Source organism: Petromyzon marinus, chromosome 2 (genome assembly GCF_048934315.1).
Source record: "Petromyzon marinus isolate PM22_M1 ecotype Great Lakes invasive population chromosome 2, UKy_Petmar_22M1.pri1.0, whole genome shotgun sequence".
In the NCBI taxonomy this organism is placed as follows: domain Eukaryota; kingdom Metazoa; phylum Chordata; class Hyperoartia; order Petromyzontiformes; family Petromyzontidae; genus Petromyzon; species Petromyzon marinus.
In genome coordinates, this window is record NC_133668.1 from 4,101,218 (window position 1) to 4,127,446 (window position 26,229).

A 26,229-nucleotide genomic window follows, 5' to 3' on the forward strand; every position below is an offset into this window, starting at 1 on the left:
CCCCTCCACAATTAGATGCAACGCGTTTAGAGTATTTGTCTGCTATAGATTTCCATATGATATACCACTTCATTGGGATATTATTTGTGCCCAGGTCGCTTCTAATACAGAAATACACAGCTCAGTCGACCGTACCTGTTTTTTTGTTTCGTTTGGTAGAGGACCCGAATAAATTAACCATTGCTCCAACATGTATGGGTCAGTACTCCAGTTTCTTCTGACATGAAGCCAAACATCCATGAATGGAACTGGTCAAACGCAAAATGCAGGGCCCACCTGAAAATTAGTCTTGACATTCAGTGAGGCATTTCTGGCTAAAATAATCATTGCAAGGACAGATGGAGTGCTGAAATTGGCTCATGCCCAGGTGCTATATGGATTGTTGCATGGCAGCACCGTGACAGGTCAAGCTTTAGAGCATTGTTCTTCACTAATTTTCAGAAGGGGGCTACTTTCGCCGATAAGACATCATCAGTGGTGAGGGCCGCCACACGTTTGAAACCATTGTTGAGTTTGACAGCAGCACAACGACGACGATGATGATGGGGGTGTGGTGTTCACGTGTTGTGTGTTGTCGGCGGCCACACTAAAGGCCACCAGGGGCCGTCAGTGGCCCACGGGCCTTACGATGAAGAACACTGAGATCAAGTGTCCTACGTCTCTGTGACTGCGGTACAATTACCTACGGTGCAATTACCTAGACTGGCTGGTGGCTGTGACTGTACTAGTGTCATACAAGCCCCCCTCCCCCCCCCCCCCCCCAGTGGGGTGTGTGCAGGCAGTGCAACTGCACCAGGGTCCACGAGCCGGATGGAACCAGGCATCGCACTCCGAGTTCAACCTCCTTCAAGTTGGTTTTATGTCACCAGTTGTGAGTTTTATGCCACCAGCTGTGACTTTTGTGTCACCAGCTGTGAGAAGCCAAGAGAACGGGAAGCTGCGTCAATTGCAAGAGTGACCTGGGTCACCAAGTTGACGAAAGCAAAACACAAACGAAACCAAGTTTGCGTCGACGACGCAAAATAAATCGGAACAGAGACACAGAAGCGCCGCGTCACGGCGACTTGGCGACTCATCCGGCAGTGGACAGATTGTGCCCGATGATGGTGCGAGAGGTGCTGCTGTCGACGTCAAATCTCGGCGAAGCGCTCCGCCCACGGGTTTATTCCACGCGGGCAATCCAAAGACGCGGCGACCTGCTGCCCTCCGCCCCGGCCGGCTTCCTTGGCGCTCCGCTAACGCGGTGGATTGCAACCGATTGTCTCAATGGGACCTCCGGGCTCGCTTCTCAACAACCGCCGCCAATCGAGCCGCCCGCCGCCGTCGCTTCATCGCGGCCGCACGACGCACGGGACTGCACTTCCTCAGTGGCCCTGCTGCGCCGAGGCACGCTGCTGCGGACACCCCCCCCCCCCCTTCGTGCCGCCCCCGTGGAATATGAGGAATGCCTGCGGACAGAAAGGTGGCACGGGCAGTGAAGGTCGCGATGGCGATGATGACGGCAAAGCTGTAAGAGCGGCCCTTGAAGGATGTGTCAACTGTGTAAGAAGGGGAAGACGCAATTAACTAAATCCATATGCTGGTATTGCTCACTGATTCCTTGCATTTATCGTCATCAGCCATGGTTTATCCACTACTGGATGAAGACCGCCCCAGGCCTTTGTCATTTCTCTCGGTCTCACAACGTTTCCTGCCCAATTTGTACGTCCGTGCTTAATTTATATTTATTCATATGTTATTAAATTTTCTCCTGTATCCTTTATTTTCTTTTCCCTCCGGTGAATATGATGTCTCTAACTTGCGTATGCCCTCTGATCGAGGTGTTCATCTCCGTCTCTCTCTCTCTGTCTCGCGCGCGGACGGCGCGATTCCAAGCATTCATTAATCGGGATTGAAAGGCCCTCATTAAATCCTCAAACAACGAGTGGCACATTTGACTGCTGCAAACTCGAACAGCAACAACAACAACAACAGCGACGGGTCTGGAAAAATCTCCGAGGACGAGCAAGCCTGTGCACATCCCCCAGGTCCCAGCACCCCGCGCCCTGTCCGCCCACTCGTGTTCACTTCTCCCTGCAACCCCCCCCAACGCCAGCCACCCCCGTCCAGACAACAATGACAGCCACGTAAAGAGGCCGTCCATAAATGACGTCACGCGATTTTGGACGATTTTTTGTCCCCCACCCCACCTCGTCACACGGCGTCACAAAAAGTCAGACCACCCCCCCCCCCGCCCTCAAATATGACGTCACAAAGCTCTGCCACCCCCCCCCAAATAAAACATGCTTCAAATCGCTTTAAACTATTGTCATTGTAGTGCGTATTTAATGTGGCGCTGCACTCTGATGTTGTAGGAGAAAACATTTATTAAAAAGTTTATTTAATTAAATAGAACGTGTTGTCTATATTTATTTAAAGTTGCGCATTTTGATGTGACGTCACATTTATCAAACCACCCCCCCTCGTCACACATCGTCACAAATGTCTGACCCCCCCCCCCAAGGGGCGTGACGTCATTTATGGACGGCCCCTAACCCTCCCGGCACCATCAACATTCCAAACCTTGTTTCTCGCTGTGGCCCAATTCCCCGGTGGAGCTCGCAGGAATGTGTTTAGGCCAAGATGGACTCATGGAGTGATGATGATTATGCGATGATGGATACACTCTCAGATATAATAGAGGTTTTTTTTGGGTTAGATATCGTAAATATATAAATGTGTCGTTAAAACCCGCCACCACCCGACACAGCCAACTCGTAAGGGTTGTCACGTAAACAGAACGTGGCCAATTCGTCACTAGTACAGCAACACGGTGTGTTGGAGAGCCAAGCCACAACATTTACAATCTGAGTACGACGTTTCGCCAGTAATTACAACCAGCTTCATCAGGCGACAGCCAGATTTGTGGAGAAGTCCACCTGTTTCGTTCCTTATACAGAGGCGTAGATGTGGTGGCCACGCTTCTGCGCTCTTGCACAAAGTGGGGGGGAGGTGGGATTACTGAGGCAACGTACATTATGCATTTTGTGAGCCCTTTGAACTTGTCCTTCCTGTCTATTGTGTTTATTAAAATAGCCCTACTAACGGTAATCCCTACTGAAGTATGCTGCCCTTTGTAGGCATGCATTTAAATAATGTGTTATTTGATTATTTGCTTCCACGCAGCACTAAGGCGGTAGCTATCTGAACGTTTATAGTTATTTTTACTTTTCGATTGAAAGCTTTCGTGACTGCAGGGATTCATCTTCTTGGTTCTTTCGATAAAGTCACGTAGAATGGAAATAAAGTAAAAAAAATAAAACATAATAAAAAATAAAATTCTCACGACGTTTCGGCCACAACACAAGTAGCCTTCTTCAGGTGAAGGAACAGAACTGTCGGGACGACAGCACTTCTTTCAATTTCGATATATTTTCTAATTAGTCTTGGCCAGTAGTAGCTAGTTTTGCACGGAACTTCAACATCAAAATCAATTGAGTGTCCTTGTTGGCACGTGTGTTCTGCTACTGCTGACAGTTGTATTTGGGAGAATTTAATATTTCTCTGATGTTATTTTAGTCTCGTGCTGATCATTCTTTCTGTTTGCTCAACATAATATTTATCACATGTGCAGTTAATCCTGTACACATCTTTTGTTGATAGCTTCGGTAATACATCTTTTGTACCAGATATTAATTTCTGTATTTTATGTACTGTGCCAAATCTGACTCGGATGTTTTGTTTTTCCAAACATCTGTCTAGTTTATCAGTTATTCCCGCAATGTACGGTATTTTGATCGTTTTAATTACTTGGGCAGTTTCAATGCTCGTGTTATTTGATTTGGTTTTGGCATTCAATGCCGTTGATTTGGGCATCACTGTAACCGTTCATTTGCAGCGCTTCTTTAGCATGTTGAATTTCTACTTCTCAAACTGTCACCATCTGACACTTTCTTAGCTCGATGAATGAGCGTCTTGATAAGAGCAGATTTCTGTGCGGGGTGATGGTGTGACTCAGCATTGAGATAGGCGTCAGTATGCGTTTTCTTTCGGTAAACACTGCGTGTTATTTTACCATTTCGACCCCGTCCGAGCAGAATATCCAGAAATGGTAGAGTTCTGTCAGCTTCCACTTCCACGGTGAACTGGATGGATGGGTTTTGAGAGTTGAGTTGATTTAGAAATGTGTTCAGTGTATCATTGCCTTGTGGCCAGACCACCAATGTGTCACCCACATATCTAAACCAAGGCAGATGGTTTTAGTGTACCTGAAGCTATTGCTTTTGTTTCAAAATCTTCCATGTACAAATGACAAAGGAGAGCCCATTACTGCTCCTTCCTTTTTCTATAGATGTCACCTTGCCACAAGAAGTAGGTGTTATTTAGACAGTGTTCAGCTAGTCTTGGGATATCTTTGGCTAAACCTTTGTTCGTTACCAGAGTGTCGAGTAATTTCATTGACTTGTTGACCGTAACCCAGAGAAGTCACATGAAAACTTACGAGAATATCATTAGGGTTATATTTACGAGATGTTCAGAGTTTTTGATGAACGAAGAGGTCCTACCGATGTAGGCCTGTATTTGTCGAAATGGTAAAATAACACGCAGTGTTCACCGAAAGAAAACGCATACTGACGCCTATCTGAATGCAGAGTCACACCACCACCCCGCCCAGAAATCTCCTCTTATCAAGACGCTCATTCATCGAGCTAATAAAGTGTCAGATGGTGACAGTCTGAGAAGTGAAATTCAACATGTTAAAGAAGCGCTGCAAATCAATGGTTGCAATGATGCACAATTCAACAGGGCATTGAATTCCAAAACCAAATCAAATAACACGAGCATTGAAACTGCCCAAGTAATTAAAACGATCAAGATACCGTACATTGCGGGAGTAACTGATAAACTAGCCAGATGTTTGGAAAAACAAAACATCCGAGTCAGATTTGGCATGGTAAGTAAAATACAGAAATTAATATCTGGTACAAAAGATGTATTACCGTGGCTATCAACAGAAGGTGTGTACAGGATTAACTGCACGTGTGGTAAATATTATGTTGGGCAAACAGGACGAATGATCAGCACGAGACTAAAAGAACATCAGAGAAATATGAAATTCTCCCAAATACAACTGTCAGCAGTAGCAGAACACGCGTTCCAACAAGGACACTCAATTGATTTTGATAATAATCATGAATGCAGAGTCACACCATTATGATTTTGATAATGTTGAAGTTCTGTGCAAAAATAGCTACTACTGGCCAAGACTAATTAGATAATCTATCGAAATTAACATAAATAAATAATTACTTTAACCGTTCGGATAGCTACCGCCTTAGTGCTGCATGGAAGCGAATCATCAAATAATACATTATTTAAATGCATGCCTACAAAAGTCAGCGTACTTCAATAGGGATTACCGTTGGTACGGCCATTTAAATAAACACAATAGACAGGAAGGACAAGTTCAAAGGGCTCGCATAATGAACATGCATAATGTACGTGGCCTTGGTAATCTCCCTCCCCGCGTGGCGCAAGAGTGCAGAAGCGTGGTCACCACATCTACGCCTCTATAGAAGGAACTAAACAGGTGGACTTCTCCACAAATCTGGCTGTCGCCTGATGAAGCTAGTTGCAATTACTGGCGAAACGTCGTACTCAGATTGTAAATGTTGTGGCTTGGCTCTCCAACACACAACCGGTGTTGCTGTACTAGTGACGAATTTGGCATGTTCTGTTTACCTGACAACCCTTACTAGTTGGCTGTGTCGGGTGGTGGCGATTTCACCCAAAAAAACTCCATTATGGATGATATTGGTCGCGAAAGCCTACGTGTTGAACTGACACTCTCAGATAATTATTTCAGGCTCAATTTGGAGGAATATTTCTGGGCCCACAATGTACACAGGTACTTTGCTCATGTATGAAGATAACAATAACGATGGCGGTGATATGATTAGAACGACAACGGGTATGACGGCTAAATTCCCATGTAGCATTGGGAGGGATGCCTCTGTCCAATTGCTATGCTATGTTTTTTTCGTGTGTTAAATCGCATAAATGTCGTTAAATACCCCACCACCCGAAACAGCTAATTAGTAAGGTTTGTCATGTAAACAGAACATGCCAATTTGTTACTAGTACAGCTGCATGACGCCACGGGGGAATAATATGTTGGAGAGCAAATCAGCAACATTTACAATCTGAGTACGACGTTTCGCCAGTAATTACAACTAGCTTCATCAGGCGACAGCCAGATTTGTGGAGAGATCCTCCTGTTTCGTTCCTTAAATAGAGGGATAGATGTGATAACGATGGCGATTATAAAGATGAATGGCTAAACTCCAGTTGTTTTGAGCTGCAGTATCTCTCTGGTAAAAGTGCGGCACTTACGAGCGAGAGACAATAATGGCAATGACGACGATGATGTTGATGGCAGTCGTTTTAGGCTGCATGGCCCCACGGGGGAATAGCTTCAGCTGTCTCTCCATACGGCCGGGTAAGGCACCCGTGGGACGAGCGATGGGAAGGATTACGGTCGCGCTACCTGCAAGCGCCCGTTCACCGCCCCTACCCACCTCAACTGCCTCTCTTCGACATCGCCGCTCCGCAGGCCCCCCGCCAAACCGCCCACGCCATGCGCAGATCGCACAACGGGGGCCGTGAGTCACCGCCGCGGCAGCTCGAAAGTGGCCGTTCTGAGTGTGCGTAACACAAAGGTTCTCTGTGTGACCCACACGGACCATTGGGACAAGCCCTCTAAACAATTCGACCCGTAGGAAGGGCCCAGAACCGGAGTGGGGATTAATCATCAAGGTTGAGAATTTAACTCAAGACCGCCGGGTTCACAGTGCAGTGCGCTGACCACTGCACCACCACTTCACAGACACACGCAAACATACAAACCTGTACACCCACACACTCCGGAGGACAAAGACCCCCCCTTAAAGCCTGAACAGACTGTTGGAGCAAGTGCTGTTAGCGAGCATCTACGAAGGCCAGCAGCACCATACAGGAGGGTGGCGATGTTGACTCAGAGGAGGCCCAGGTATGGTTCAGATATCAATCATAACAGATCAAAGACGCTCTATAAATATAACAAAATAGATAAGATGTTGGCTGTTTTCTGGGATCAGGTCGCCGAGTTCGTACAGCAGTGTGCTAACCACTGAATCACCGCTCCACCCACATACAAAGACAAAGATCCCCCGTATAGCCTCCACAGGCTGTTGTGGCAAGTGCTGTTAGCGAGCACCTATGAAGGCTGACAAAGCACACGATGGGGTGGGTGGCCAGCACCACACCCGGCCACCTTTGTCTCCCCAGTGGCGATGTTTGTATACTGCACCAGGTACTTATTTAAGACTAGGGGAGGCCCAGGACCGATTAAGATAATCGCCACTGCTGTTGGCCATGAGTGGGAATCGAACTCGTGTCACCGGGATCGTAGCGCAGCACTCTAACTGCTACACTACCGCTCCCCCCACTATGACACACACACACGCAAGAATACAAACGCATACACGAATATACACCAACACCTACTGACACACGCACTGACTAAAGGATACAAGCACACGTCATTATAAGCACACAACAACAGCCGCCATTCGCCACTAAGTGGCGGTGACATCACCACGACGCTTGTGCCAGGCCATGTGCACCTTGAGGCCACGTGAAGTGTCGAACGCTCGCTGGCAGGAGGTCACGGGGCAGACCCAAGTGCCACGGGTCGACTGACTGAGATGACTGAGATGACTGGCTGATGCACCACCTGTGCCCCCTAATGTGCCAACCTGCTGTGCTTTAGCCACCCGGCGCTCCGCTCGTTGTTGTGAGCGTCGCTCTTCCGCCCTCCATTGTTGTTGGAGGGCAACTGCCTCCAACTACCTAGTAGCGTCCTTCACGAGCCTCCTCCACAGAGGCCAATCTTAACGCCACTAGTACCGGCAAGTCCACTCAACTCCACGTCCTCCTGTACCACATCACTCCATCTCTTCTCCAGCCCGTGTCGCGCCCGTTTAGCCCCCTCGATCCGGCCGAACAAAAGCTGTTTTGGCATGCGGTGGCTGGGCATGCGGGCTACATGACCCAGCCAACGCAGCCTTGCCTGCCGGAGGAGCTCACTGATGGGACCTTGCCCAGATAAACACCAGTGGATCCATGCGCATCACAAGGGCACATGCCCTTGAGAAGTGAGAGGCAAGGATAGCCATGTAAAGCAATGCAGCTAAAGCCCGCATCGTTAGATCCCACTGTGTAAACTCACGGAGGCTGGGGGGGGGGGGGGGTGGGAGGAGCGGTGGCGCAACGGTCGGCGCACTGCACTGTGAACCCAGCGACCCGAGTTCAATCCCCGGCCACGGCTAACACCAGTGGCAAGTCACATCTGAACCGGTCCCGTGCACCCACAAGAGATGGTCACCATTGCCGATCAACCTGTGCCGGACACATTGTGACGAAGGTATTCGTAGCTCGTCAAGTTCTTGCATCCTTCTTTCAAACGCCTGTGTCTTCTCACCCTACACGCCTGTGTCTTCTCACCCTACACGCCTGTGTCTTCTCACCCTACACGCCTGTGTCTTCACACCCTACACGCCTGTGTCCTCTCACCCTACACGTCTGTGTCTTCTCACCCTACGCGCCTGTGTCTTCTCACCCTACGCGCCTGTGTCTTCTCACCCTACGCGCCTGTGTCTTCTCACCCTACACGCCTGTGTCTTCTCACCCTACACGCCTGTGTCCTCTCACCCTACACGCCTGTGTCCTCTCACCCTACACACCTGTGTCCTCTCACCCTACACGCCTGTGTCCTCTCACCCTACACACCTGTGTCTTCTCACCCTACACGCCTGTGTCTTCTCACCCTACATGCCTGTGTCTCTCACCCTACGCGCCTGTGTCTTCTCACCCTACACGCCTGTGTCTTCTCACCCTACACGCCTGTGTCTTCTCACCCTACACGCCTGTGTCTTCTCACCCTACACGCCTGTGTCCTCTCACCCTACACGCCTGTGTCCTCTCACCCTACACACCTGTGTCCTCTCACCCTACACGCCTGTGTCCTCTCACCCTACACACCTGTGTCTTCTCACCCTACACGCCTGTGTCCTCTCACCCTACACGCCTGTGTCCTCTCACCCTACACGCCTGTGTCTTCTCACCCTACACGCCTGTGTCCTCTCACCCTACACGCCTGTGTCTTCTCACCCTACACGCCTGTGTCCTCTCACCCTACACGCCTGTGTCTTCTCACCCTACACGCCTGTGTCCTCTCACCCTACACGCCTGTGTCCTCTCACCCTACACGCCTGTGTCTTCTCACCCTACACGCCTGTGTCCTCTCACCCTACACGCCTGTGTCTTCTCACCCTACACGCCTGTGTCCTCTCACCCTACACGCCTGTCTTCTCACCCTACACGCCTGTGTCCTCTCACCCTACACGCCTGTGTCTTCTCACCCTACACGCCTGTGTCCTCTCACCCTACACGCCTGTGTCTTCTCACCCTACACGCCTGTGTCCTCTCACCCTACACGCCTGTGTCTTCTCACCCTACACGCCTGTGTCCTCTCACCCTACACGCCTGTGTCTTCTCACCCTACACGCCTGTGTCCTCTCACCCTACACGCCTGTGTCTTCTCACCCTACACGCCTGTGTCCTCTCACCCTACACGCCTGTGTCTTCTCACCCTACACGCCTGTGTCTTCTCACCCTACACGCCTGTGTCTTCTCACCCTACACGCCTGTGTCCTCTCATCCTACACGCCTGTGTCTTCTCACCCTACACGCCTGTGTCCTCTCACCCTACACGCCTGTGTCCTCTCACCCTACACGCCTGTGTCTTCTCACCCTACACGCCTGTGTCCTCTCACCCTACACGCCTGTGTCTTCTCACCCTACACGCCTGTGTCCTCTCACCCTACACGCCTGTGTCTTCTCACCCTACACGCCTGTGTCCTCTCACCCTACACGCCTGTGTCTTCTCACCCTACACGCCTGTGTCCTCTCACCCTACACGCCTGTGTCTTCTCACCCTACACGCCTGTGTCCTCTCACCCTACACGCCTGTGTCTTCTCACCCTACACGCCTGTGTCCTCTCACCCTACACGCCTGTGTCTTCTCACCCTACACGCCTGTGTCCTCTCACCCTACACGCCTGTGTCTTCTCACCCTACACACCTGTGTCTTCTCACCCTACACACCTGTGTCTTCTCACCCTACACACCTGTGTCTTCTCACCCTACACGCCTGTGTCTTCTCACCCTACACGCCTGTGTCTTCTCACCCTACACGCCTGTGTCTTCTCACCCTACACGCCTGTGTCTTCTCACCCTACACGCCTGTGTCCTCTCACCCTACACGCCTGTGTCTTCTCACCCTACACGCCTGTGTCCTCTCACCCTACACGCCTGTGTCTTCTCACCCTACACGCCTGTGTCCTCTCACCCTACACGCCTGTGTCTTCTCACCCTACACGCCTGTGTCCTCTCACCCTACACGCCTGTGTCTTCTCACCCTACACGCCTGTGTCTTCTCACCCTACACGCCTGTGTCCTCTCACCCTACACGCCTGTGTCCTCTCACCCTACACGCCTGTGTCTTCTCACCCTACACGCCTGTGTCTTCTCACCCTACACGCCTGTGTCCTCTCACCCTACACGCCTGTGTCTTCTCACCCTACACGCCTGTGTCTTCTCACCCTACACGCCTGTGTCCTCTCACCCTACACGCCTGTGTCCTCTCACCCTACACGCCTGTGTCCTCTCACCCTACACGCCTGTGTCCTCTCACCCTACACGCCTGTGTCCTCTCACCCTACACGCCTGTGTCCTCTCACCCTACACGCCTGTGTCTTCTCACCCTACACGCCTGTGTCCTCTCACCCTACACGCCTGTGTCTTCTCACCCTACACGCCTGTGTCTTCTCACCCTACACGCCTGTGTCCTCTCACCCTACACGCCTGTGTCCTCTCACCCTACACGCCTGTGTCTTCTCACCCTACACGCCTGTGTCCTCTCACCCTACACGCCTGTGTCCTCTCACCCTACGCGCCTGTGTCCTCTCACCCTACACACCTGTGTCTTCTCACCCTACACGCCTGTGTCCTCTCACCCTACACGCCTGTGTCCTCTCACCCTACACGCCTGTGTCTTCTCACCCTACACGCCTGTGTCTTCTCACCCTATACACCTGTGTCCTCTCACCCTACACGCCTGTGTCCTCTCACCCTACACACCTGTGTCTTCTCACCCTACACGCCTGTGTCCTCTCACCCTACACGCCTGTGTCTTCTCACCCTACACGCCTGTGTCCTCTCACCCTACACGCCTGTGTCCTCTCACCCTACACACCTGTGTCTTCTCACCCTACACGCCTGTGTCTTCTCACCCTACACACCTGTGTCTTCTCACCCTACACGCCTGTGTCCTCTCACCCTACACGCCTGTGTCTTCTCACCCTACACGCCTGTGTCTTCTCACCCTACACGCCTGTGTCCTCTCACCCTACACGCCTGTGTCCTCTCACCCTACACGCCTGTGTCTTCTCACCCTACACGCCTGTGTCCTCTCACCCTACACGCCTGTGTCCTCTCACCCTACGCGCCTGTGTCCTCTCACCCTACACACCTGTGTCTTCTCACCCTACACGCCTGTGTCCTCTCACCCTACACGCCTGTGTCCTCTCACCCTACACGCCTGTGTCTTCTCACCCTACACGCCTGTGTCCTCTCACCCTACACGCCTGTGTCTTCTCACCCTACACGCCTGTGTCTTCTCACCCTACACGCCTGTGTCTTCTCACCCTACACGCCTGTGTCTTCTCACCCTACACGCCTGTGTCCTCTCACCCTACACGCCTGTGTCTTCTCACCCTACACGCCTGTGTCCTCTCACCCTACACGCCTGTGTCCTCTCACCCTACGCGCCTGTGTCCTCTCACCCTACACACCTGTGTCTTCTCACCCTACACGCCTGTGTCCTCTCACCCTACACGCCTGTGTCCTCTCACCCTACACGCCTGTGTCTTCTCACCCTACACGCCTGTGTCCTCTCACCCTACACGCCTGTGTCTTCTCACCCTACACGCCTGTGTCTTCTCACCCTACACGCCTGTGTCTTCTCACCCTACACGCCTGTGTCTTCTCACCCTACACGCCTGTGTCTTCTCACCCTACACACCTGTGTCTTCTCACCCTACACACCTGTGTCTTCTCACCCTACACGCCTGTGTCCTCTCACCCTACACGCCTGTGTCTTCTCACCCTACACGCCTGTGTCCTCTCACCCTACACGCCTGTGTCCTCTCACCCTACGCGCCTGTGTCTTCTCACCCTACACGCCTGTGTCCTCTCACCCTACACGCCTGTGTCTTCTCACCCTACACGCCTGTGTCCTCTCACCCTACACGCCTGTGTCCTCTCACCCTACACGCCTGTGTCTTCTCACCCTACACGCCTGTGTCCTCTCACCCTACACGCCTGTGTCTTCTCACCCTACACGCCTGTGTCTTCTCACCCTACACGCCTGTGTCTTCTCACCCTACACACCTGTGTCTTCTCACCCTACACGCCTGTGTCTTCTCACCCTACACACCTGTGTCCTCTCACCCTACACACCTGTGTCTTCTCACCCTACACGCCTGTGTCTTCTCACCCTACACACCTGTGTCTTCTCACCCTACACACCTGTGTCCTCTCACCCTACACGCCTGTGTCTTCTCACCCTACACACCTGTGTCTTCTCACCCTACACGCCTGTGTCTTCTCACCCTACACACCTGTGTCTTCTCACCCCACGTGCCTCCCTGCATTTACCAACCCGGGCTGAGCAGTGCGGCGGAACGTGGCCCGACCAATCAGCTCGGCCAACGCAGCCTGGGCGACGGCGGCGTTCATCCAGCAGCGGATTAACATTCGCGTTGACATTCGTGTTGACTCGGAGCTCATAAAACCCGATGCAAACCAGAAAATGTAAATAATTAATCAATAATAACCCCACAGAGCAGAGGAACGCGTGGCCAGGCAACCCACGGGCGCCTGGGCGACAGCAGCGCCCTCTCGGCCACCGAGATTGATGGCTCCCTTGGTCTCTTAACGTTCGTCACTGACCCTCCCGTGACTCGGTCACCTCCACAACGAGCAGCAGAGCCAAATCCCGGGAACTACAGACGGTGCCCCGCCGTGCCTCGCTGACACCAAAATCGTCCGCACTGCTCCCCACCTCATCAGATCTCAACAGGCCAGGCTGGGCGCTAAGCCTCGCACGGTGAGTACGAACGGGTGCTGTTGTATTATACCGGGGTTCGGCAACCAAAACAACCAACAGAGGCATTCTTTGAGAATTTGGTTAAAAAAAACACCTCAATATTTCAAGAGGCGCAGTGCCCGTCGTGACTACGAGACGGCGGCCCTTCATAAACAACGGTCACGAAGCAGTCCTTATAGAGAGCCGCAGGTTGCCGACCCCTCTACTGTGCTGCAAAAGGCTATTGCTCCCCGTCTTAACCAACCCGCATTAAACAGCGTGGGTGAAATAATGGTCAAATAACGCCCACGGCCCTTGTGGGGCAGGGAGGCCCCTCATCCAGCAGTGGATCGATAATACGAGGTGTACAGGTGCATGACGACATCCTGGCAGGTTGCGGTCAGCACGGGATGGTTTTAGAAAACAACAGCAGCCTCGAATACAGCATCCCTGGAACACAAGTAGCCTAGAACAGAGTAGCCTAGGACACTGTAGCCTCTGTCAAAGAGCAGTCACAGCTGGTAAATAGCTGCATCATACCACACAGCGAACATCCAATTTGAAACGGCTGTTGCGGCTGGAATTCCAATGCATGACCAAGGAGGCGTTGCCATGGTAACAGAGCGGGTCTCGGCCAAGGTAACCCAGGAGCGGTTGCCATGGTGACCGAGTGAGAGCTACCGAGGTGATCAGAGAGACGTCTTCGTCGAAGTGACAAGAGGGAGCCGCCCTTGTAAAGGTGACGATGGGGCTGTCGTCATGGTGACCAGCGGGGCATTGCCATGGTAACCAGGCATTTCCTCTGCTTTGTGGGCACATTGCAAACTACCGGGCCCCTCGTGCAAGACCTCCATGGGCCCAAGAGTCAGTGAGCAACTTATGTTCTAACAGAGGTGGCCCTAATAATAATAACAACAATACATGTTACATAGGGTCATTCATGCTTAACCAACATATAGTTTTTTTTTGGGTTAGATCACGTGAATATATAAATGTGTCGTTAAACTCGCCACCACCCGACACAGCCAATTAGTAAGGTTTGTCACGTAAACAGAACGTGCCAATTCGTTACTAGTACAGCACACCGGCGTGTTGGAGAGCAAATCCACGACATTTACAAACCAAGTTCGTGCTAATAGCATCCCATAACACTTTTTGGTTTTACTTCATAACTGCACATCAGGACCAGCGTGTTAAATCCACTGGTGGATGAAGAACCCACGCCACTCCCCCCACCCAACTTGTTTCGGCTATGAGGGTTAATTGACCATACTTCACCACGCCGGCCAGCGCAGACCTTCACATTTGTCCCCCACTGCAAAACATTTCACTGATGTCTCATAATATCTTTTTTTATACATTGGAATGTGGTTTTGAGTAATTAGCACTTTGCTTACGGCAGCTTTTTGTGCAGCAATTGTTGCTTTTGTGGCCCATGTCTCCCTTCGAATGGGTTCTCGCCTGGTTGCGAATATATAATTGCCTCATCGATCCGTGCTGACCAGCGTGGTGAAGTATGACCACACAACCCCCTCGAACACCGTGGCATGGGGGGGGGGGGGCCCTCATCCGTTCACACGAGGCTCCGATTACTTTCGATCCACAGATCAAAAACACATCAATCATAATTTATCCGCTTACCGTTGTACTATTTTTTTAAATTAAAATTGGTGTTGTTTATTCGAAATCGAAATTGTTTGATAGGATACAAAAATAAGGTACAAGGAGGCCCCAAAAACATATCCTACTTCCAAACATATTTATACGCTCGTGACCCCACGAAATGCGGGTTTAAGTTGTAATCGGCTATAATTGACGGATTCCACCCAATTAATAAACAGTTTGTAATCGGAACTCTGCTATAAAATAGTAAATAATTATTTCAAAGCAAATTTCACGAACAGTTCCGTTTTGGAACATGGCAGATTACTCGAATCAGTTAAATAAACACAGAGGACGATTTTGATTAAGAAAACTCGAGATTCGTTTACCTCCTTTCTCAACGGAACTCCGGTGGATGTCACATTATAACAGATGTACGCATACTAGGGCAACTAAACCATCATGGTAATCACAATTATTTACTCGGGAAATCCCGAGTCTCAACAATCTTTTTCAGCAGGGTCCTGCCTTGGGTTGTTTGGCCAATACCATGAATGAGCATTTGGCTTCATGTGGGAGCAAAAAAAACAGAAAATCAACCCCGGCGTAAACTCAGCACCCATGTGAGGAGATAACTCTCAGCACTGCTGTCTCCCAGTCACCTCGCAGCTCCAAGCCTACGACACTTGGGGCTCAACACTGCCTGGTGTATGATATTCAAATTAAATCAGGTGCACTTTCAGCCATGTGAACGAATGGATTAGGCACACATCTAGCACAATGGGCCTTCTGCTGACTGTCGAGCCAGAGGCAGCCCATGGGCCAGAACAGAAATCGGTAACACAAAAGGTAGCACGGCTTTGGAAGCGTATTATCAAGTGATACTACACTGTTTAATTTCATGCCTATACAGATCACCATACGTCGATGGTGATTAACTGTGAGTAGCCAATAATAGGCCTTGGATATCATCTGCATACTATTAGATTAACACAATGCACGTACATAATGTATGTTCATGAACTGTCAATAACCCAAATAATAAAATATATCCATTGTAATTCATGTGAATACATTAACCCCACCCCCCTCTGGTCCTTGCACCTGATTGGCTCGCAAGTGACGACATCACATCTATCCCTCTATTTAAGAGAGGCTCACACAATTCTGTCTGTTGCCTGATGAGGTTGGTTGTAATTACCGGTGAAACGTCGTTACTCGAATTGTTAAATGTTGTAGTGGGTTTACTCTCCAACACACCGGTGTGCTGTACTAGTAACAAATTGGCACGTTTTGTTCACGTGACAAACCTTACTCACTGGCCGTGGTGGGGTGGTCGCTGGTTTAACCGCACACTTATATTTACGTGATCTAACCCCCCCCCCCCCCCCAAAAAAAACCCTCCTCTCTATTGTGCCTTGAGGAGCACCGACGTAGTTGTATGGCCATGCGAGTGAATTACTTGATAACCCCCACTCAGTTCAAATGGCTATGACATAATTCACTGTTATTGGCCTCGGAGAGACATTGCAACCATTAAAGTTCTGCCACCCGAGGTGGTGCCTACAGGTTATTTATTTATTATTTATTTTGGTATAGCCCTGTGAGCCATTCGGCTCTTGAATCGGGTGCAACCACAACAACTGTGCAAACAGAAAATCCATGAAAAAAAAGAGCAAAATATTCCTGAAAAAAGCGTCGTACACCAACGCTGTGTGCAAAAAATCCCAGTGGGATGCAAGTCAAACAACAACAACAACAACCATAAGACAACTTAGATTAAGGCCATCAGTCTAACTCCGTACTACAACAAAAATAAACATGGCCAAACCATTAAAGCAGCTGTGGCCTGGGCTCGTGGACCGGGGTGGGGGATAAAGCGCATCGCGAGTGGCAATTGTTTTAAGGCAGCATTCTACAATGCGGTGCCGAGAAAAAACACCGGGAACATTTTGAAGGCGGTGACATTTTGAACCTCAAGGGACCGGATCTCGTGTGCAGCAAAACGTGTACGGAATGTTTTATGTCGCGGGAAGGCGGTGCCGCCACCGCCGTTGTTGTTGTTGTTGTAAGCGAGGTGACGCTTGGAATGCGAAGATGCGCTCCGAGTAAGAGAGCCCGCTTTAGTTGAAATAAATAAACCCTTTTAGAAATCAAGACATTTACGGCCAAGTACGAGTTCACCGCAAGGGTGGAGCGGTGGCGCAGTGATTAGCACACTGCGCAATGAGCCTCGGCAACCAAAGCTTCATTCCCCGGCACAGAAAACGTCAGCGGCGAGTTATATCTAAACCCTTCACCAACCCGCACCACGAGCCAGTGTGGTGAAGTATGGCCAAACAAATCCCCTTGACCAACACGCTGCGAATAGTCCTTCACCTGGCAGCGGATTGGCAAAAGGCTACGAATTATTATCGTCGTCGGGGGGGAGGGGGGGGGGTGCCCGTTTAGACTGAAAGTTTTTTTTTTTTTGCCAGTGAAACCTGGGTTTGAATGTGTAGAGACACACAGAGTGTGCGCTGGCAAGGTCAGAGAGCAAGCTGCACACTCACCGCCTGGCCGGGGGACTGGGGGACCGGCGGGACCGTGGAGGACCGGGGGGACTCGGGGATCGGGGGGGGACTGGGGGACCGGGGAACCGTGGCACCAGGGATCACGCGAAGCGTGTCTACGAGCGCAGCGGCTCCGCACGCCACACGCCTGTGCACACCTGTCAACCTCTTCATCGTTCCATCAGTGCCCTACCTTATCACAGACCAATTCAGACCTTGTTGGTCACCCCGTGCCGCTTATAAATCTCAACGTTCATCCTACAAAGTCCCATCGCAAGGAGAGAACACACAAACAAACAAACGGACAAAAAACAATGTTTGTACTCAATTTCCCTTGTACAAGAATACGGGCCAACCGCATGGGTTGGCAGGACGCAGCCCGATAGAAAATAACCCCGGCACGGCCCCCCCCCCCCACCCCGCGCAGCGCAGCGCAGCGCCATTCAAGCAGTGCCGCCGGGACGCGAGACCGAAGCGACGCTCTCCGACGAGGTGCGAAGCGAGCGAGGAAGCGCATCACGGCGAGCGGCCATTACTAATTACACCAACGACCACGGCAAAACGTCGACCGAGAACGTGGAACGTCGCGGCAGGCCGCCACGGCGGCACGATCACGTTGTCGCGACGATCCATATTTGCGAATCAATTATGAGTAGAAGCGCTCGCGCGCATTTCCATCGAGTGGACAAAAAAAACGCAAATTGCTAACATTCCTGCGTTTGAAACGATAAATGCGGCCGTGCCGTATGCAGGCACAGCCGAACGCTTTCGTGGTTTCCGCAACGTGCCTCATCACCCACTTAATGGCTATGCAGGTACTTTACCCTGTGATATGCAGCATATATATTTTTTTTGTTATCTACACAGCACATAGCATATTTTTTATATACAACAAAGGAAAACTGTGGAAACACGTAAAATGTTTAATTTTAAATGTAATTACTGACACACGGCGTAGCACACTGCGGTGCAACGGTGGCGGAGCGGTTATCAAAACTGCACGATGCATCAAGCAGCCCGAGTTTGAATCCCTGGCACGGCTAACATCAGTGGCGAGTGATATCTCAACCGGTCGTGCCCTGCACACCCCCTCCCCCCTCCACTGCCACTCTGACGCTCCACGTTCACCAATCCACACTTCACCATGACCGGCATGGTGAAGTGTGGTTCAACAAACAACCACCGTGACCGACACAGCACGGAGGAGGCTTTCATCCATCAATATATTTACCAAAGGCTGTAAATAATAATAATTATCAATTGTAATGTTAACGTACTGCGCGTGTGCGTTCGGGTCGTCGCGCTAAACGAGGGCGCGACGACGAAAACGAGGAAGAGAATGACGACGCCAGCCACCTCTGATTGTCCCTCTCTGAAGTGGGACGAGCCTCTACCGGTCACTGCAGCGGCGCTCACAAGATATTGCTCGTTTCAAATCCATTCCCTCTCCCCCCAGCCCGGAGTGGGCAATCTGGATTCGTTGCTTGGTCGCTGTGAACGCGGACGCTCATGGCCCGATTAAAAATGCATCTCACTGGGATGCAAGTTTAATTACGAACTTTCGAATTTATTTTGTTTGCTGTACGTTTCGTCTCGTGCGTACCGCGCGCCGCCCGAAGCTTAAATTGCCTCCCACCATCTCTTTTTTTTTTACAAATCTTCATAACCTTGCTCAACTCATATTTCCTCCACCTTCAATAGTGCGGCTTGTTACTGGCCACTGGATGCTTTTGGGGGGCTTTGGGCCTTTTCTCAGCAACCATTAAACAAAAACCGCGTTTGTTTTTACTGAGAATTCCTGGCATGGAAAGATTTCGGGCTTTGCTGCTCCAACATTTGTCTCATGCGTTCCTCGCAGTTACATCGACCGCACTGCCCCCCGGTGTCTTCGTGATGTTTCTACCCTGCTGCTTGCTGGTTGCTTGACCCTGAAAGTATTTGACCTTCAATTGACCCACAGTTTTTGTTACCCAGTTTCAAGTTCATTTCGTGTAAACAGGTGCAGACGCAATATAATAGACGCGTCTCATTGGTAAGAGTGACCTGGGGCACGAATCTGCCAGTAGGAGTGCGATGATAGCTGCTGTGAATAATCCAAATTGCGTCATTTGCAAGTAGTTTTTGGATTGGGCGAACTGTGGACTCTGATGTCAGCGCACGACGGCCTACTCTTGCGAATGATGCCAAGGGATCTGTAAACGTCCACCGCGAGTGAAGCAGGCGATGCGTGGTATTGCCACGGTTAACTCACGCTGCAGCGCTGACCAGGGCGGCCGCTGGGTTGGAACCGCGAACCTCGGCAACAAGCGGCGACGTGGCGCCGCCGCCGGGCCACGCCACGGCCCCGGGTCAGTGGAGCCCTGGAGACCTGGGTGACGGATCTCCCCAGAGACTTCCAGTCTTACGGCACCCACGCAAAGCTTTAGTAAGGATCTTATCTGCTAGCGGTGGCCCATCCTGGTCCCTTCCTGGCGCGCGAGCGGACACTTCTACCATTGCCGTCCTGGGCATTTGTGACCGTTACTACAATCACAGCCTGCCGGACCAGGAGCATTTCCTGCACTCTGGCACCTGGGGTATAATTTCACGCAGGTCTGTCTGGGTTAGCGACCCCAAAATATATTTCCACACTCGGCACACCGCTTCCAGTAGACCTCTACTGGTCACGTGCCACCTACTCCAGCCTACTAGCGGACCTCAGCTGACGTTCAGCGAGAAAACGAATCCCCGGTGGTGGACGTCGGAAACTCACCCCAGCGGACGCGATCACACGCGTAGCCGAGGAGCAGCCCGGCCGAGAGACGGTGACCACGCAAACGCGACCCGTCCGGCTACCGCCGCCACCGCCAGTGATGCCCTCCACTGCTCCCGGCGACATTCTCCCTCCTCCCACGAACTCGGCCGCACGGAGACCACGTCTCCAGACACGCGCGCTCTCGCGCTCCCTCACGCTCGCTCGCTCGCTCGCCGCAGACACCCGCGTGCACGCACTCGCCCGACGGCTCGCTCTCCGAGCCCACGCACGCTGACGCGCACTCTCCACGCGTCCACGTTTCACGTGCACGTGGGCGCGCTCGCCGCTCGCTCTCCGCGCACACGCTCCATGCAAGCGCACGCACGCGCACACGCATGCATCCGAGCACACACGCTCAAGAGCACCGGACACGACGATCACAGCCGATTTGTTTCCCGGTGTCCGTAACGCTCGCTCACCGTCACGCCTCACGACCGCTCCGCCTCCTCTCCCAAAATCCTCCGCCGCCTTCTGCCCTGGACTCCCGTCCTCCCCTCCGGCATCATCCCCTCGCCCCTCGTCGCCAGCACCTCCCCCAAAGGCGCTCCCCCCACCACTACACCCTCCGCTCTCCTCTCCCGCCGCCCCCACCCCCCCCCCCAACCAACACCCTCCCCCACTCCCAGCCCCCTCTCTCAGCTCCATCATCCCTGCATCCGTTGCCAGGGCGATGCTCTGGTTGCCGTGACATTTTTGCGGAACGTAGCGTTCCAGGAGGGGCTGCCCCCCGTTACGGCGCCCCCCCCCCCCCACCGCCCCCCAGAACAGCTCGTTAAGCAGCCATAATTAACGGGTGACACTCACTGATTTTCGCCGCTAGAATCTCAGCGGCTGACCCTGCGAGGATGGCGATGCCAGCAGGCGAGGCTGCCGCTGCCGCTGTCACTGCAGTAGCGGCCGCTGTTGCTGCTGCTGCGGTAGCGGAGCGGAGTGTCTTGCAAGCGTGCGCCAGCGTGGAGGGATGTCGTGACTATTATTTTTTTACAGTGACGTTTAAACCTCTGCGCGCTATAAATAAACCGCTTCCTTCTCCAGGGGAGTGAGGTGTTGTTAAGTGCCACGAATGTCGACCCAATTCGTTCTTTCACTTCACCTTAGGCCAATCACCTCGTGTGCGCACAAGTACAATTACAGTCCTGCGTGGACTTGTGCAGCTGGTGTGGGTGTGCAAGTGGCTGGCAGGGTGGCACGGTGGCACGGTGGTAGGGTGGCGCAGTGGTGACACTCCTCGTGTCTCACAACAAGAAGGGCCCTGGGTTCGATTCCCGACTCGGGAGCATTGCTGCGTGGCGTTGCTATATTCTCTCTCTCTCTCTCCCTGTTCTGATTTTTTAAAAAGACAACATACAGTGTAACCTATATTGGCGAAACATCCCGATGCTGAAAAATGTACCTGCAAACTACTCAACTGGGGAAAAAAATAAGAATAGGCTTTACCCTAAAAGGTGTTAAGATGCTCCAAGACGAACTAAATAAACTATTACAAGGCATCAAGTCTGCATTAACCACACATACTTGTGGCAAAAGATGCAAACAGACATGCTCTGATTATAAAATATGCACCACCTTTGAAACTGATTGGCCTACACCAATCAAAACATGTACCGATGTGGTGTTTGAGCACCTTAACGCCTCCTGTGTTTATTGCCAGAAAGGCTTGCGCCAATCCAATTTTTTCCACTCTCGTCATTTTGATCCTGGCAATGGCAAAAAGGTCTCACAGGTAGTCAATTGGGACCACTCGCAGCAGCAGCAGCATCGTGCTACATTTGGGATCGTTTTCACCGCGGGGCATCTTCGGGTGAGAGTCGCATTACCCCACGTGGGGAGCCACCAGCACGCGTCTGTTTTGTGTTTTCTTAAATGCATTTGTTTAAGACGACATTACACCGCAGCTTGCGTGGCGTATGTCTGGATGCACGTATTTTCTTTACCGAAAGACCCAAAGATTATGAATACCTGCAGGCACGAAAGCTTTAGGTCAAGATGTATGCACGTATGTTGAACTTCTCTCGCGCCGTACGTGGCTAATCGTGCTGATCGGAGGTGCGGAGGAAGGACGACTAAACACAAAGAGCAGTTCTAAAGAAATTAGTTTGTCAATCTAGATGATTTTAAAGTACACAGCTCCAGTGGCTTCCTAATATCAGAGGGAAGAGCGTTGCAGACGGCCGCAGAAGCGCATCTGAAAGCTCGCGATGCGGTGACCGCCTTTGTTCGCGGACTAGCTGAAAGCCGCTTGCGAGGATGACCGGAGTTCGCATGGCAGTAACACTCGTGCCGCGCAGCAAGAGTGCCCCTGAGTTCGGTCTCCGACTCGCTGTATTAACCGGGGGTCAACCAGATGTGCTGGTGACATGGACTGCCAGATTCAGGCGCCTTTCCTGTGTCAAAAATTGGGCCCTGGAGCAACCGCTTCCCCATGTGACCAGGTCCAACTGCCCTCTGCCACCTCCCCCCCCCCGCCCCCCCTGTGCTGCCCACATTCCCATGTCACATGGAGGCGGGTTTCCCATGAACCCTGACCCCTCGCGGGAGGCGGTGCCGGGGGGCGAGGCGCTCGTCCGTCGCCTGTCCCAGCGTCTCCCCATGGCAGCGACAACTCCCCCCAACTGAGGAGGAAGAAACCCTGCTGGCACTGAGCGGCAGGTGGGACAGCGGTCAGCAGAGGAGACGGCACTTTTACTGGCCCTCGTCGACTGGTGGTGATGATACGCGCGTAGCCGCTGCCACACACGTACACAGATGAAGATCCCCCCCCCCTCCCCCCACTGTAGCCTATGGAGGCTGTTGGCCATGAGCATCGACTACTTATGTGAGGCTTCATCGAGCTAAAGGAGGCCCAGAAAACGTACACAAGACAAAGATCTCGACTTGAAGCTTTCGTGACTGCAGGAATTCATATAATTTGGATCTTTCGGCAAAGTCACGTAGATAGGTTCAAAGAAGATAACAAAAAATAACAAAAAACTACCCCTTCATCTTCCTGATGACGAACTCTTGTGTTGCGATCGAAACATCAAACAGTTTACCTTTAGAAGCTAACCCCCTCTTCCACAGCACTTGCCCTGTCAGCGTGTGTGGGCTACATGGAGGACATACTCTTTGGTTCTATTCGGTAAAGTCACCTTTGTGCTCGTGCAAAGTGTGTCCCACGCGGCATGGACACCGCCGATTATAACCAAGGCCCCGTCAATGTGAACTGGTGCCCCTGCGCGTCACATGGGAAGTGTTGAGAAACCAGATTGGCCGTGGGGTGTTATGAGAAATGTGATTCTGCACCTATACGGACCACTCATCGTCACAGCGGCAATACTTTACCACCATGAAAGCATCATCATGACGCTAGGGACAGCTCATAGTCACAGCAGGAACAGCTCATCGTCACGCCTCGTAATTTCGGTGACGGCGTCGCACGACTGGACTCGACGTCGTACCGGGAGGCCCCGTGACCACCCGGCATGTGAGGCCCCCCAGGGCCCAGGAGGCACCAAGGGGGCCGACTCGCGAGGCCTCTGCCGCGGAGGAGCGAATGTGCCGACGGCGGCGCCGGTCACGGCCCTTTCACCTTTCATGAAAAACAACAACAACAACAACAACAAAATGGAGAAACAAAAACCGACCGAGCAGGGGGGGTTTGGGGGGGGGGGCGGAGTAAAGGGAGGGGGACGTCGCATCGTTTGCATGTGAATGCGCGAGCGTGCGCGTGAGTTGGCGTGCGTGAGCGTTCGTTCAATAGACCGGGGCTCCCCCCCCCCCCCGCTCCCACAAAGGGGGGCGCGAGCAGGCGAGACAATCGACGAGTACCTCCCCCCCCCCGCCCCAACGCGGCGTTTCTCGAGAGCAGCTGGGGAATGTGGCGACGTGAACCACCCTCCGAGCAATCGCGCGTCACACCGGGTCACACTGCGTCACGCCATCGCACGGCGCTGCGGGAGCCGTGATGGAGCAGGGCGCAAAGCGCCGTCGCTGCTCGTTGCAGGAGATCCGCAGTCCGAAATCTGGCAGTCGTCCCCCCCCCCGCCCCCCCACGTCTAATACAGCGGTGTGCGGATCAACCTTAAAATTACTCCACGCCACCTGCGCCACCGTGGACGCAAAAATATTCCGTCAGCGTTATTCGTGGAAGAAGAGGCCGTTGTGTGCTGGTGACGTAGCTTCAAATTTGCCAAAATTGTGAGTATTTCACCGCACATTACTCGAGTGGGAAATACAGAGCAACATCGACGCCTACTCCGGAAAGAGTCTCGAGACTCGGCAAGGCCCACTGGGTAAGCAGGAGCAATAGCACACCGTGCATTGTAATGCGACTGTTAATAATGATGCCATGCCATCAACACCATCCAACACCACTCCACACCATGCCCACGCCATGCCACGAAACAATCGCACCATGCCCCGCCAAGCGCCATGCAACGCCACGCAGCGCCACATCGGACAGAAACATCACATACCGCACGCCACCCCCACAGCGAATCACCGCACAGCCACCCAATACTCGCCAGACACCGCACGGCGACACCAGGAAGCACTCCGGCAGCCCAACTCGACGCAACTCCACCCAACCACCACGCCAAGCCACCCGGAACGATTCCCAGTTACCTGGTGCGTGTGGGAGGTACGGAGCAAGCAACTTGGCTCTCTTCTTCTCATAGCCCTTCTGTGTGATGTCCCCTGCAATGATCACGCACAACAGGCGGACACACACACACACACACGCGTGTTCGCACGCATACGCACACGCGCAGATGCACACGCGCACGCCTACACACACCTACCCTGTTATAGCCTGGCCACACTCCTGGAACAAGTATTGACAGCGAGTACTTAACGTTCCAAATTCCACTGACGCGCAAATCCGCGAAAATCATGAAAGCAAACCCCGCGATATTCAACGTGCGTGCTTGCCACGTGAGACTTCCTGACTTGACCAGGCGAGCAGCAATAAACACTGCACTGAGAGAAGTAACCGCTCGGGGAACACCGCCTCACTGCCGTCTGCGAGTCGCAAAGCGAGCAACGCTTTAGCGAACAGCAAGAGAATGCGAAGACGGTGCTTGTTTGGACAAGGTTGCAGTACGAGAGAGTGGGGACTGCAATCCATTCGTTGATTCCTCCGGCCCGTCAAGACTGCACTAACGAGACAACTAAGGGGGCCGTCCATAAATGCCGTCACGCGATTTTTAACGATTTTTAACCCCCCCCCGTCACACGGCGTCAAAAAAAGTGAGACATCCTCTCAAATATGACGTCACAAAGCTCTGCCCCCCCCCCCCCAAAAAAAACATGCTTCAAATCGCTTTAAACTGTTGTCATTGTAGTGTGTATTTAATGTGGCGCTGCACTCTGATGTTGTAGGAGAAAACATTTATTAAAAGTCTATTTAATAAAGTAGAACGTGTTGTCTATAATTATTTAAAGTTGCGCATTTTGATGTGACGTCACATTTCTCAAACCCCTCCCCCTCGTCACGCATAGTCACAAATGTCTGACCCCCCCCCTCCCCCCACTAGGTGCATGACGTCAATTATGGACGGCCCCTAACCCCATCCCGTCTCTAGACTTTAAGAGCACCGATATATTTACATGGCAATCAATGTTGAATTATTTGATGGCCCACTCAGTTCAAGCGGTTTCTCACGCGAGCCACGTCGAGCAATTCGAACCGCTGGAGAGAGTGACGCCACCTCACGTGCAACCAACAGGTCCAAAGCATGCCGGGCTGGAGGGCTCATCTTGAAGCTTCCCTTGTCGGCCAACCGAAGCGAAAGGCGGTGGGCGCTTCACCGCAGACGCCGCTCGTAACAACTTCCCCCCGCCACCCCCCCTCCCTCCCTCCAATTAGCGCTCATTAATGCTGCCAATCACGGGCAATTCATCATCTCTGCGTGACGCTCCGCCCCGTGTCTGGCCATCTGCTCCCGTTGAGTGCCGCCGGGAGGGCCTCGGAGGTCCGTCCTTGCGCACCAGCGTTCTGGCCATCGCGGCGCTGCAACCGCTCAACGCCCGGCGCACCACGTCCAGTATGCGCAGCCTCTCGCCGTATGGCCCCT

At 52.3% G+C, this 26,229-nt stretch overlaps 1 protein-coding gene across 3 annotated transcripts in view; it reads right to left on the reverse strand.

Annotated features, from left to right (window-relative positions):
• Positions 1 to 26,229, reverse strand: part of LOC116944335 (disco-interacting protein 2 homolog C-like) — a 235,676-nt gene that overhangs the window by 80,275 nt on the left and 129,172 nt on the right. Inside the window, exon 1 of one of the 3 annotated variants that reach the window (XM_076069211.1) lies at positions 20,135 to 20,578. The exons of the other annotated variants lie outside the window; for them this stretch is intronic. The gene's annotated coding sequence lies outside the window, so the exon portion shown is untranslated. Of the gene's footprint in view, positions 1 to 20,134; positions 20,579 to 26,229 lie in introns of those variants that run through there. 3 annotated transcript variants of the gene reach the window in all.